Here is a 12460-nt window from a genome sequence, read left to right as displayed (position 1 = left end):
AAAACAAGTTCTGCAATGAAAGACAACATATCTACTGAAATGAACTCTAAACAGAAAAGTCTAAAATGTTGATGAACAGAAGTAGTGGTCAGGCATGACACACTAGGTAGGGCATTACAAGAACTCTTCTTCCTATTTATGCAAATAGAGTGTTTCTTATTCAAGAAAAGAGATGTGATCAAAATAATAAAATAGGCTTAGTTACTCTAGTTGGAAGATTGATAGCATTTGAATTAGATAACTATGATAACAATGTTCTTGCTTCAAAGAATATTAAATTTGTATTTAAATCCAAACTCACGCTCAATGAAAAAGCCAAAAATTCAAAGTCCAGTCAATCAAGAAGTGAAGCAGATGGATCATTGCAAGAAAGTTTAGACAGTGATCTTGAATTTTTTGAAACCCTGCTTGTAAGAAAGTTTTCCAAAGGGAGAGGAAAGTATAAAGGTAAAGTTCCTCTGATCTACTTTTCTTGTGAAGAAGTTAGTCACATTTCTGGTAGGTGTCCAAAAAAGTAAATTAAGGATGAAAAGAAAAGTAACAAGCATAAAGGCAAGAAGGACATCAAATGTTAGATTATGGTGACTGATCAGGAAAGTACTTTACATACTTCATAATTGGTACTATTCATAGATTCACCACTAAAGTTATGGCTAATTTATGGCCGACATGTTATAACCCTAAAGTGGTTTAATACCTCTATCAAAGCGTTTAGGGTTGGGTATTTTCCATTATGTTGTGATGGAAAAAAATTTCTTGCAGCAGTATTAAGTTTTAAGGGATTACAGATTATAATCAGGTTGTAATCACTGGATTGTAATAATATTGGACTTGCAGTTTGATGGACGTAGCCTAGGGATTGAGTGAACTGCGTTAAATCCTGGTGCCTTGTGTTCATTTTTGTGTGATCTATTATTTTTAAGTAATTGGTTATATTTGCATGTAGTTTTTATTTATGTCTGTGGTTTATCCTAACAAGTGGTATCAAAGCCAGGTTGTCTTTCAGTTATCCTTTGCAGGAAAGTCTCACGGTTAAGTGGGAGTCTCACAGTTGAGTCAAAGTGATGGTAGATGAGGGTAAGCTAAGGGTTGATAGATTTAATGGGCAGAACTTCAAATTATGGAAGATGTAAATGGAAGACTATCTATACCAAAAGGATTTATGGAAGTCATTGGAAGGTAAAGCCAAGAATCAAGGATCTATGTCAGATGTTGAATGTGATATTTTGGATAGAAAGGCACTTGGAAGCATTTGGTTATTCTTGGCACTATTAGTGGCATTTAATATTACAAAAGCAAAGATGAAAGAAGAGTTGATGAAAACCCTAGTGACACTATATGAAAAGCCCTCCACTTCAAACAAGGTATTTCTCATGAAGCATTTATTTAATATGAAAATTGCAGAACGTGGGTCTCTTGCAAATCATTTAAATGAGTTTAATACTATTACTAGTTAGTTATATTCTGTGGGTATCAATTTTGATGAAAAAATTAGGGCTCTCTTGATTTGGTGTTCTTTTCCTAAAAGTTGGAATTTGAAGATGTGATTGGCGTTGTTTTAAGTGAGGAAACTCGTAGGAAATCCTTAGGTGGATCTACATTAGGAAGTTCTTTGAATGCACAAAGTAGGGGAAAAATGACTGAGAGAGGAAATAACTCTGGAAATCATGGGAAATCAAGAGGAAAGTCAAAGGGGAAGAGGTCTCAATCGAGAGGACCAAATGATTCCTGGTACTGTGGGAAACTAGGGCGCAAAAAGAAAGATTGTTGGAATCGAAAGAAAAATGAAGGAGATAAATCAGATGGAGACAAGGAGGCAAATGTGGTAAGTAAAAAATCTAAAGAGGATTCTTTGCTTCTGTCTTTAGAAAGTGTTGATGATTCATGGGTTTTAGATTCTGGTGCTTCATTTCATGCTACACCTCATAGAGGTTATTTCATTGATTATGTCCAAGGGGATTTTGGGCTTGTTTATTTGGGGGATAATGAACCCTATCAAATTTTTGGAAAGGGAAAAATTAAGATTAAGTTGCAGAATGGGAATCATTGGCGACTACATGAGGTAAGACATGTTCCAGGGCTAAGTATTAATTTAATTTCAGTGGGGCAACTTGGTGATGAGGGTTGTGTAGTTACTTTTAATGATAAAAATTGGAAGGTTTCAAAAGGTTCCCTTGTAGTAGAAAAAAGAGTGAAAGTAGGCACCTTATATCTTTGTATAGGTCATATTGTTCCTTCTACTTTGATTTTTTTAGAGAAAAATGAATGTTCAGGAACAATTGTTGCAGTTGAGAAAGGAGAACAAATAGCTACTGTAGATTCTAATACAGTACTGTGGCACAACAGACTTGGGCAAATGAGTGAGAAAGGTATGAAAGTACTTCATTCAAAGAAAGTTTTACCAAGTCTGAAATGTGTTAATATGGATTTCTATGAAAGTTGTGTGTATGGAAATCAAAAGAGAGTGAGTTTTGTAAAGACTGGGAAGGAAAACAAAAAAGAGTACATAGAGCTTGTGCATACAGATGTATGGGGACTACCTTAGGTATCTTCCCTTGGTGGCTCTCATTATTATGTTAGATTTCTTAATGACGCAACTAGAAAAGTATGGGTTTATTTCCTTAGATAGAAATCTAATTTATTTCAAACTTTTAAGAAATGAAAATGCTTGGTTGAAAATGAGACTGGTAAGAAATTAAAATGTCTGAGATCTAACAATGGTGGTGAGTATTGCAGTCATGAGTTTGAAGATTATTGCTCCACTAATGGTATTCGTAGACAAAAAACTATTCCAAGGACTCCACAAGAAAATGGAGTGGCTAAATGCATGAATAATACTATAATGGAGCACACAAGGAGCATGAGGTTGCATGCTAGGTTGCCCTTACACATGTGGGTAGAGGCTATCAATATTATAGTATATTTGATTAATAGAGTTCCCTCTACTCCTTTGGGTTATGGTATTCCAGAGGAGGCATGAACTAGTAAGAAGGTGAGTTATTCTTTTCTCAAAACCTTCGGTTGTGAAGCTTTTGCTCATATAGACTCCAAAAAAAAAAAACCAAGCTAGAAGAAAAATCAAAGAAATGTGTCATTTTTGGATATGGCATTAATGAATTTGGTTATAGGCTTTGGGATTTTGAAAATCATAAAATTGTTAGAAGTTGGGATGTCATATTCAATGAGAAAGTGTTGTACAAAGATTTTTTGTAACAACATGAGAAGAAAGAAGATGATTATGTAGCATTGGATGATACTCCAAAACTTGATGTTCCAGCCATTCGTCATGATCTGCAACAATTGCAACAACAAATACCACACACACTAGTGAATGCTAGATGATCAACAAGGCAAATTAGATCACCAAAAATATTTTCTCCCTCTTTGTAATCTATTTTACTTACTAATGCTGGTTAACTTGAAAGTTATGATGAAGCTGTGCATGTGAGTACTAAGATTCAGTGGGAGTCTGCAATGAAAGATGAAATGGACTCTTTGCTGAAGAGTAAGACATGGGATCTATGCAAGTTTCCTTCAGGTAAAAAGGATTTATAGATAAGTGGGTTTATAGTTTGAAAGAAGAGGAAGGAGGTCAAAAAATATTTAAGGCCAGGTTAGTTGTAAAAGGATTTGCACAGAAAAAGGGAATTGATTTTGATGAGATATTTTCTCCTGTTGTTAAAATGACTTCTATTCGTAGTATTTTAAGTCTTGTAGCTACTAAAGATTTGCATTTAGAGCAATTGGATGTTAAAATAGCCTTTCTTCATGGTGATTTGGATGAAGAAATATATATGGCTTAGCCACAGGGTTTTGAGGTCAAAGGTAAGGAGAACTTAGTGTGCAAATTGAAGAAAAGTTTATATGGCTTGAAGCAAGCATTTGCAATGGTATCTGAAATTTGACAGTTTTATGCATGAGCATAGATATAATAGGTGTCATTCAGATTACTATGTTTATTTTAAGAGGTTGGATGATGATAGCTACATTATTTTATGTTTATATGTTGATGATATGCCTATAGCTGGGTCTAACATGGATCATATTAAGGGGTTGAAATGCTAGTTAGCACATGCATTTTCTATGAAGGATTTGGGGGTAGCAAAACAAATCCTTGGTTTGAATCTTTGAAGAGATAGGAAGAATAGAACATTAATGCTATCTCAGGCTGATTATGTTTAGAAGGTGTTGCAACATTTCTCTATGGAGAATGCTAAAGCTTTTAGCACACCTTTACCTAGTCATTTGAAGTTGACTAAGGAGATGTGTCCTAAGACACAGGAAGAGGAGGACAAGATGTCCAAGGTATGATATGCTTCAACTATAGGAAGCTTGATGTATGCTATGGTATGCACTAGGCCAGATATTGCACATGCAGTGGGAGTCATTAGCAGGTATATGAGTCATCCAGGATTTGGGCATTGGAATGTTGTCAAGTGGATTCTCAAATATTTGAGAGGAACATCCAATAAGCGTTTACACTTTGGGGGCTCTACTATTGATTTACAGGGCTATGTTGATTTAGATTTGGTAGGGGATATTGATACCAGGTGGAGTACTATATGTTATGTCTTTACTGTTGGTGGGGTAGCTTTGAGCTGGGTTTCTAGGTTACAGAAGATTAATGCTCTATCCACTACAGAGGCAGAGTATATTGCTACTACAGAGGTAGCCAAGGAGATGATATGGCTTTAGTTCTTCTTGGAAGAATATGGACATCCTCAGAAGGATAATTATTTGTTCATAGATAGTCAGAGTGTCATTCATCTTTCAAAGAATTCAGCTCTGCATTCTAAGACCAAACACATACAGTTGTGGTACCATTTCATTCGATCAGTTTTGGAGGATGGATAGTTAAAGCTAGAGAAGACACATACAAATGAAAATCCAGTAGATATGTTGACAAAGGTTGTAACAAGGGAGAATTTGAACTCCTCTTTAGCTTCGATTGGTCTTTTAGACTAAACATGAATAAAATAACAGTAGAGTCCAGGGTGGTTTGATCCAATGGGAGCCCCATGTGGTAGTGGTATTGCTACAAGATTAGTCTCTAAGTGGGAGATTGTTGTTTGGTGTGGAGCCTAATCAGTCCCCAAGTGGGAGATTGTTAGATTATGGTGACTGATCAAGAAAGTACTGTACATACTTCATAATTAGTGGGATTCAAGGCATCAGCCCCAAAAAAAAAAAAAAATTGTACAATCCATAGATTCGCCATTCGTAGATTCACTACTAAAGTTATGGCTAATTTATGGCCGACATGTTATAAACTTAAAGTAGTTTAATACTTGTATAAAAGGGTTTAGGGTTGGGTATTTTTCATTATATTGTGATGTGAAATTGCTTCTTGCGGCGATATTGAGTTATAAGGGATTAGAGATTATCATCAAGTTGTAATCACTGGATGGTAATAATATTGGACTTGCAAGTTGGTAGACGTAGCCCAGTAAATCTTGGTGCCTTGAATTCATTTCTATCTGTGGTTTATCCTAACATAAAAAACTTCAAGAAAAACAAAGAAAAAGGTAATAAATCTTGTTCTATAGGTAAAGATTTTGATAACAGTGAAGAAAAAATAGTATATATTGTTGGGAAACATGAATCTGATGATGGAGATAACATGTCACTTATCTCTCATGTTAAAAAAAATGATATATGGATTATTGATAGTGGCTACTCACATCATATGACTGGTGAAAAAAAAAATTGAGCATATGGAACATTATGATGGAGGTAGTGTAAGATTTCGAAACAATGAATCTTGTAACATAAAAGGAAAAGGATGTATCTTGTTGACAAAAGAACTTGTATGTGACAATGCTTATTGGTTTGAAGCATAATCTACTAAGTGTGGCACAGTTGAACAACTTTGGATTGAGAGTAGAATTCATGAATGGATAGGCCAAATAGCTAGATGGGAAAGGAAATCTAGTTGGATCTGGCAAGCAAACAAAAGGTAATCTATTTTATCTCAATCTCAATGATTGTTCATGTTTTACTGCTCAACTAGAGAAAATTTGGCTATGGAACAAAAGGCTATCTCATGTGAACTTTGATAATCTGGTTAAAATAAGAAAACATAAAAAAGTAAAAGATATTCCTAGTTTGAAGAAACCTGACATGGGTCTATGCAAATATTTCCAAATTGGTAAGATAGGAAAGACAAGCTTCAAGAGAAAAGATTATTAGTTAGAAGTGTAGATGCTACTTTAGTGTGTTAGAAACACTAAATTAAAATAATCAAAAGCATTTGCATACTAATTTAACATAATTTCATGAGAGACAATGTGAAGTCCTCAAATGAGAATATGAGCCATGGATAGGCTCTCTCAATGAGGATGATCACTTGAGGTAGGGGTGTGTCTAATAGCTAAGATGGATTGATTATGTATGTATGCTCAAATGCTCAAATGGCCTTTAATCTAAGATTTTTGATAGATTTTGGTGAATGGATTTGATCTAAAAATGGCTTCTAAAAATGGAATTATGGCTTTACTTTCTAGATTGTGTTAAAATGGCTTGGGAGAGGATTCCTTAAATAGGAAAAGGGCCTGAGGAATCAAGGGTTAGGATGCAAGGATGGGAGAAAGCTTATGGAAGGTTTAGATTGAATGAGAGGAGAGCACATGGATTGTGCTTCCTTATAGCCAATCAAGGAGTGACACATGTCATAGGGTCATTGGTTAGAGCAAGAGGGGTTGAGGGGTCAACAAAGGAGGCTCAAAGCTCATAAAGACCCTCATAATGGCTTGTAAGAGAAATTAATAGGCTTGTAAGAGTCAATTATGGCTTTGTGGGCTTCATAAAGTATTATGGCTGGGATATTTGTGACAGAGTTGAGATATTTTGACTTGGGTTGGATTAAGAAAGTCTTAAGCTTGACTTAGGAATGTGCAAATGATTAAGGCTTGGATTAGGCTTGGGTTAAGATTAGATTAGGCTTGTTAGAGATGTGCAAGTGGATGGAATTTAATGAGGGTGGTTGAAGGAGGAGATAAGCAAGGAGACTCAAATTAGCAAAGAGAAGGGGCTAAATTAGCTCAAACTCTCACTATGTGAGAATGATAAAGGAGAATCAGATGCACAAGAAGAAGCAAGCTTAAGACTTTAGGGAAGCTGGAGGATGAAGAATTGGAGTGCCATAAAAAGGAATCTAGGATAGGGAGAAGGATGAGGAGATTTTAAAGCTGATGCAATAGGATTTCAAAGAGTTAGATTAGCAAAAGATGGGTTTCAGAGATCCCTAGGACTAGGATTGTGGATCTCGAAAGATTAGGCTTGGTGGATTAATTGGATTGATAGATCCCTAAGACAAGGATTGTGGATCCCTAAAGCTAAAAACGAAGATTGATTCAAAGAGATACTGATGCATAATCTTGGGTAGGAGAGACAGGTGTTGGATATAGATGGGGGATAATGGAGATGATGGGAATCCATTGAAGCTTTTTGAGACGGGGGATACCTCAAAGAGAAGTACCACCATGTAGTTGAGCACTAGATTTTCTATAGGACTATTGGTTAATTCCCAAGGTTACCAAAAACATCAAGGCCGTGTCACCAACCATCCAAAGGAATCATGGACTGACTCAAAACAAACACACAAGGATTGCCCCAGCATCACAAATGGAACTCAAAGGAAATAGCATGGAACCGACACTAGGTAACCCACAAGAAAAAAAAGAAACAAATGAAAGACTTGATCAAAACCGTACACTCAGAGTGCCTCATTCACAGCATACCATGATATGGAACATCGTGGCAACCTTGAGGAGGGAACAAAAAGATTATTGGAAAAGATACATCAAGACCTAGAAGGGAAGATTCCAAATCAAAAGAAAGAAAAAATCCAAAAGAGAACCGTTTGCCAATGAGATGGGTAGGACGAGGTACTAATGGACCAAGATCACACATGAGGAAAGCTATATCCTACAAAGATCTATCAGAGAGCACCTAAGCTGGTGGATTTGAATGAGTGTTGCACTTGGCAAGCTAAACTAAGAAGGATAACAATTTGATGATAAGAGATCTAGCTAAAGGATGCAATGGAATAGCTAACCAAGATGATTGCAATGTGTGCAAGATGTTGATCAAGGATGAACTGACATGAAAGCTGGATATATACAACGGTACTAAGCTAAACAAGATGTACAAGTTGACAGACCAAGATATGTTACAAATGTACAAGGTTGTTCATGTTGTGGTTTTTGTAAGATGGAAATTTTTTGTGAAGGGAGGGATGTTTGTAATAGTTGATAGGAAGATAGGTAGATGGTTTGCTAAAAGCATAATTGAAAATGGGGTTCTTTGTGTGCATGCGATAGGATACAAACTAGGATACAAGCTTTGGTATATAATACAAGTTGGAATATGATATAAGCTTTGGACAAGATTTAGATATACAATCTATGATACAAGGGATGATACAATATTTACAAGCTGGGGTACAAGATTTACAAGCTAAGGTACAAGATTTACAAGCTATATAAGAGGTATTTACAAGCTTCATTAGATGTTGAACAAGTTGGTGTTTTATGGGACAGTGGGTGAATGGATGAGGGATAGGATAGTGATAGATAATGGATTAGTCTTAGTACACAAGGCACCTGAATTACTAGGTTTTCACCAAGGTGCCTGAATTTCCAAGTTTTCACCATTGGAAGCTTATTTCTCTTTACTATTTTTTTGTATTTTTCAAAAGCTAGATATACAAAGGATCTTCAAGCATAGAATTTTTTGAGATGAATGATGTTAGTAGGATCATTCAAGAGTTATCCTTTTGATGTAGATAGTTGATAGACTCCTGAGCCAAAGGAGGCAGTGACAACATAAGGACCAAGCCAAGTAGGTTCAGACTTTCTTTTCTTTTCTTGATCTGCTTGGACTATCATATTTTCTTTGAGGACCATGTCACCTGGCAGAAAGTGTCCTAGAAGCACCTTCTTGTTGAAATTCCTTTTGAGACGAGTTTGATAGACTGTGAGATGAGCATAGGCATGTTGTCGCTTCTTGTCTAAGAGATCTAGCTGGGTGAGTCGAGCTACTCTGTATTCTTCATCTTATATTTTCCCTTGCAAAGATATGCACAAGGAGGGAAGTTCAACCTCTATGGGTAGTACTACTTTGGCACCATAGATAAGGAGTATGGAGTTGTGCCTATGGATGTATGGAAGCAAGTTTGATAGGCCCATAGGGCTGGATTTATTTGTGGGTGCCAGTCATGGCCGGAATCATTGACAACATTCTTTAGGATTTTGAGCATGGTTTTGTTAGTTGCCTCTACCTAGCCGTTACCTTGTGGGAAATATGGGCTAGAAAAGTGGTGATGGAGGTGGAGGGATGTGCATAATTATTCCATTTTGAGATTTTCAAAGTTACCTCCGTGGTCGGTGAAGATGGTGCATGGGATGCCAAAGCTGCAAACAATGTGGTACAAGATGAACTTTGAGACCTAAACTCCTGTAGCTGAGACTAGGGGGACTACTTCCAACCATTTAGTGAAATAGTCTATAGCTGTTATTATCCATTTATGTCCATTAGATGAGAGAGGTTTGATAGTTCCAACTAGATCAAGGCCCCAACAAGCGAAAGGCCAATGTGGTGCAATAGGTTGTAGATCCTATGTTGGAGCGTGCAAAAGATTTGTGTGCTGCTGACATGGGAGACACTTTCTAACAAAGTCATAGGAGTCTTCTTCAATGGTAGGAAAATAGTAGCCTACTCTAAGGATTTGTTGCACAAGGACAATACCACTCGTGTGGACACCACAAAGTTTGGAGTGTACTTCTTTTAACGCCATCGCAGCCTCATTTTCATCTAAACATCAAGAGAGAGTATCATGATAACCCTGACGATATAGGGTATTGGCTATGATAACATAGCAGGATGATTTTTGGATAAGATTTTGGCATTGGGTATGTGTGAGGTGAGGGGAGATGATACCATCTTTAAGGTAAGTGTGAATCTCATGGTACCAAGGGGATTGGGGACCAACCAAGATACAAACACGGTTTGAGTCATCATTCACATAGGTAGGTGTGAGGAGATGCTTGACTAAAAACTCATACTACATAAATGCTTGGGGAATTTCCAAGAGCGAGCTGATAGTAGCCATGGCATCTACTACTTTGTTCTGCATTCGAGGCACTTGTGTAAACTGAAGCTTTGTAAAATGTTGGGTTAGCTGATCAACTAGCTCTTTGTAGGGTAATAGCTTTTCATTTTTGGTTTGATATTCATTTAGGGCTTTCTTGATGATGAGCTGAGAATCGCAAAAGATTTGTAACTCAGTGATGTTCCATTCTACAGCTATCTTTAATCCTGCTATGAGAGCCTCATATTCAGCTATATTGTTGGTACTAGGGAATTGTAGCTTGAAGGCTTTTGGAAAGTAATCTCCTTGAGGTGTGACCAATAATATTCCTACCCCTAATCCATGAGATGTATATGAGCCATCAATATAAATTTTCCATGGGGGTTGTTCTTCAATTAGACAGATATGCTCATCTGGAAATTCTGTGATCAAAGGATATGTATCTACTAGAGGCACATCAGCTAGGTGATGTGTTATAGCTTGCCCTTTGATTGCATTTGTGTCCACATACTGGATGTAAAATTTGCTAAGGAGCATAACCCATTTGGCCAAACAGCCTATAAGTTCTATTCTGGAGAGCATATACTTGAGAGGGTCGATCTTGGAGACTAGTTGGATGGTATGACTTAGCATGTAGTGGCGAAGCTTTTGAGTTGAGAAAACAACTACCAAACAAGCTTTTTCCATAGGAGTATAATTGAGATCATAACCAACTAGGGTTCTACTAATGTAGTAGATGGCTCTTTCTTTTTCATAGTCATCGAGCTATGCTAGAAGTGCCCCTAGAGTAGTAGGTGTTGCTGATATGTACAAGATCAAGGGAGGACCAGGAACTACTGGAACTAAGATAAGGGGGATTGATGAGATGCTACTTGAGATGATCGAAGCTGCATTGACATAAAGGATCCCACTTGAAGTTTTCATCCTTCTTCAGTAAATGTGCAAATGGCATACACTTATCTACAAACGGGGAGATGAAGCATTGAATGGATTGAAGCTTTCCCTGAAGAGTGTGAAGCTATCACAGTGTTTGGCAAGGAGGCATGTTTAAGATATCCTTGACCTTCTTGGGGTCGATCTCTATACCTCGTTTAGAAACTATAAAGCCTAGAAGCTTGCCAGATGTGACCCCAAAGACACATTTCTTGCGATTTAGCATGAAATGATATTTGGCTAACCTATCAAACACTTTCTCTAGGTCAGCAAGATGATCCATGAAGGTGTGAGATTTAACCAAGATATCATCCACATAATCCTCCAAAATGCTATGGATAAGATCATGGAAAATGGTTTTCATAGCTCTTTGATAGGTAGCCCTAGCATTCTTTAGGCCAAAACGCATCATGTTGTAGCAAAAGGTTCCCCAAGGGGTAGTGAATGTTGTCTTATGTTGATCCTCTTCTACAATCCTGATTTGATTATACCCAAAAAATCCATCCATGAGGGATAGAATTTCATGCCCAGTTGTAAGGTCTACAATCATATCTATGTTGGGTAAGGGAAAATCATTTTTTGGACAAGCTTTATTAAGATCTCTAAAATCAGTGCAGATTCTAATGTCACCGGAAGGCTCAGTGATGGGGACCATGTTGCAGATCCACTCTAAGTAGTCGATAGGTCAGATAACCTTAGCAGCTAACATTCTTTCTAATTCAATTTTGACCAGTAATGCCACCTTGGGGTGCATTTTTCTAAGCTTTTGTCTAACGGGCTTGATCTTTGGATCGACTACAAGATGATGAACTACATGCTTTGGATCTAGTCCTGGCATGTCCTTATATGACCATGCAAATTGGCCAATGTTCTCTCTTAAGACCTCAAAGAGGAGGTCAGCTTGGTCTTGTGATAGGGATGCAGCAATGTGAACAAGTCTAGGGATCTCTAAAGAACTGATGTTGACTTCTCTAGTATCCTCAATTAGAATAGAAGACACCTCTGGTCGATTATCTTGAGGAGGCAATGCTAAATCCTCATGTTCTACTTGTGACTCTAGATTTTTTTACTGAGGGGTTCCCTTCACTACCTTAACTAGTCCCAGATTCACCTTAGTTCTAGTTTTGGGTGTATCAGAACTAGGTTGGGGATTTTCTCTGAAATACCCCTTGGGATCTAGCTTATAGATATAGGCAGAATCTAGCTTTATTTCTTGTGATGAGTTTTGGCTCCCATGAATCTTAGAAGCACTTCCTCTGATGTGAACTCATCAATGTGTATGACGCTTGGTTGGTCCCAATCTATGATTTGTGGATGGGCGAGTGGTAGCTCAATGAAATGGATGGATAGTTCTTGGAGAATAGAGTCTCCAAGGAAGATTTGGTTTTGGATATCGTCATAGGCTCTCTTTTCAACTTCCTCAAGAATGTCTTCAAT

This window comes from Cupressus sempervirens, chromosome 2 (genome assembly GCF_028749045.1).
Source record: "Cupressus sempervirens isolate cs-2001-9-10 chromosome 2, ASM2874904v1, whole genome shotgun sequence".
Taxonomy (NCBI): domain Eukaryota; kingdom Viridiplantae; phylum Streptophyta; class Pinopsida; order Cupressales; family Cupressaceae; genus Cupressus; species Cupressus sempervirens.
Note: the sequence above shows the minus strand (reverse complement) of the source record.